Consider the following 3,194-nt stretch of genomic DNA (forward strand, 5'->3'; position numbering starts at 1 on the left):
GGCGGCGGCGGGCGGCGGGGTGGCACGTGGCACGCTGTGGCTGGCTGGGCGCGGCGGGTGGACGCGTCCGGTCGCGGCCGAACGTGTCCGATGACGGCGGAGCCGAATTTTTTAGGGTTAGGGGGGAGAGGAGATTCGGATTTCGGGGAAGGGGTCTATATATAGGCATAGAGGGAGCTAGGAGTGTCCAAATGAGGTGCGGTTTTTGGCCACGCGATCGTGATCGAACGCTCTAGATGATGGAAAGGGTTTAGGTGGGTTTTGGGCCAAAATGGAGGGGTGTTGGGCTGCAACACACACGAGGCCTTTTCGGTACCTCGGTTAACCGTTGGAGCATCAAACGAAGTCCAAATGGTACGAAACTTGACATGCGGTCTACCGGTAGTAAACCAAGGCCGCTTGGCAAGTCTCGGTCCAATCCGGAAATGTTTAATCCCCCCACACGAAAGAAAGCTAGAAATGACCACCGGAGGAGAACGGAGCGCCGGAATGCAAAACAGACAACGGGGAAAATGCTCGAATGCATGAGATGAACATGTATGCAAATGCAATGCACATGAAGACATGATATGAGATGCATGACAACGATAACAACACACGGAGACAAAGACCCGAACCCGAGAAAATAAAATAACTTAAAGCCGGAAACAACAAGAGTTGGAGTACAAATTGGGTAAGTTACATCCAGGGTGTTACATAACGTAATCTCGGTGAGACCGATCACATAAACTCGGTGTGACCGATTTCTGTAATAGGCAAACAGAGAGTTGGTTAGGCAAACTCGGTGGGACCGATCGCTCATTTCCGTGAGACCGAAACGTTACAAAAAGGAAACAAAGAGTTGCATTGCGAACTCGGTGGGACCGATCGCTCATCTCGGTTATACCGAAATGTTACGAAGGGAAACAGAGAGTTTGTAATCCCATCTCGGTGAGACCGAGATCCCTATCGGTGAGACCAAACTGATTAGGGTTTCTGGCTATGGCTATGTCAAATGAACTCGATGGCGCCAGATAGATCAAATCGGTGGGGCCGAGTTTGACTTTTGGTTTGGGACATATGTGGATATGAGAAAGTGGTTGAGGGCTTTTGGAGCATATCACTAAGCATTTTGAGCAAGCAAGCCATTAAGCAACACCTCATCCCCTTTTAATAGTATTGACTTTCCTATGGACTCAATGTGATCTTGGATCACTAAAATGAAAATGTAGAGTCTTGAGTTTTTGCCAATATGTGTCCTTAGCATTTTGAGGGGTCCACATTCCTAGTCCATGCCATGCCAATCACTGAACTTTCTGAAATGATCATCTTGAAAGAGCATTAGTTCAATGAGCTATATGTTGTTAGGAATTACCAAAACCACCCAGGGATAGTTGCACTTTCAACAACGCTGATGAACCGATGAGCCTCCTCAACTTTTATGTGTTTCTACTTGGTGCTAAACTTCGTCTTGAGCAACAGAACTCAATAAGAGGGATCTATCCTGTCATGCCCAATATGTGACCATATCCTAGAGGAACTCGAAGGTCCCACCAAGGATAGAAGCACATATTGAAGACGCTTTTGCAAGATGGATATTTGTAACATCCCAAATTTTCAATTTGGAATGTTATACATTAGATCATCAATGCATATCATATTTTATTTTGCATTTTGGTTGATCCTAGAAATTCTACGCAACTCAATGACCCACGGAGAGAGTTGGGGATTTCGTTATTTTCATATTTGAGTTTTCTCAAATTTTGAGAATAGGATCATTTGATTTTATTTATTTTATCATCAATTATTTCTATTACAAAAATATGAGAGAGGGAATAAAATGACTTTCCCACAATAAAGAAATATTGGGGATTTAATAATAAAATCAAATAAGATTTTATTTCGGAGTTTTTCGGTGTTTTATTTGAATTTAGGGAAAAAGTGCGTTTTTCAAAATTGCATTTAGGTCCCAAATAAATGTCCACCTTGTGCGGCTTGATTTTAGAAGCCCGTGAAAATTTATTTCGGAATTTTTGGAGTCCATTTAGTATTTCTTTTTATTTTTTTCCGAGCAGAATAATTTAAAAAAAACGAACCGACTTAACGGGCCGTGTCCGACCTGGACACCGACCCCGGGGAGGGGGGGGGGCTTTATAAGCCGAGGCAGCCCACCCCGAGGGAAACCCTAGCCAGCCCCCAGCCTAGCCGTCGCCGCTGGATCCCGCCGCCGAGGTTCGTCGCGCCTCGTTTTCCGTGCCGAAAAAAAAGAGAGAGAAAAATATCGGCGTTCGTCGTTTTTCTTTTTTTCTCGGATTAAATCCGCGATTTTTCTGATCGCGATTTCTGATCCGATTTTCGTTTTAGTATAACTTTTCGCTCGTTTATCGGAATCAGGCGATTCAAGCGCCTAGAGTTTCGTCTCGAAACCCTCTATCCGTTTAATCAACTTAAACAAGATTTTGCTACTATAAAATTTTCCCTAGATCCAGATTACTAGAATGAAGTTGTTTTCTTTCGCCGTTTGATTTTCGTTGCTTCGTTCAATTTGATTCTTTTTGCCAACCGGAGTTCTTAAGTTGAACCTTCTGGTTAGATCTCTTATTTGAGTTTTACATGTGCATTAGATGAGTACTTATTGTATGCTTGTTTGTTTGTTTGCGATAGAGGTCCCGGAGTGCGCCGCGTGTTACTTCGAATCGTTAGGTTTCGCGGATCATCAGCAAGGCAAGTAACACTTTGATCATACCTTTTCTACTACCCAGTTTTATTGCATTAGATCAATCCTCACACATTGCATGATTAGGATCTAACTAAATTGTGGGATGGGAAGTAGATGAGGTAGCACCTATTACCTGTTATTATCAAACCTTTGGGAGTTACTTCTACGTTTGCTTATTATGCCATGCTATGCTAGTAGACGTGGATTGGGTGAGTGATATCCATGATAGATGTGAGATTTTTAATTAATGGTTTATCTAAGGTGGCAACTTAAACACACATCTGGGTGAATTGAGGCACCTGGGTATTCCAGGACTTGCCTGTTTTCTTTTGGACCGCCACCCAGGCTCAAAGGGATCATGAGACTATTCATACTAGAAACTTCCGTGTGCAACCACAAGCTATTATGGGCTCTAGTATAGTTGACTAAGTTGTGCGAACTCTTATAGTGGTAGACTAGCAGATGTAGGGGATGTAGGTGGTACGGTCTACCCGAT

Source organism: Triticum dicoccoides, chromosome 3A, assembly GCF_002162155.2.
Source record: "Triticum dicoccoides isolate Atlit2015 ecotype Zavitan chromosome 3A, WEW_v2.0, whole genome shotgun sequence".
NCBI classification, from domain to species: Eukaryota; Viridiplantae; Streptophyta; class Magnoliopsida; order Poales; family Poaceae; genus Triticum; species Triticum dicoccoides.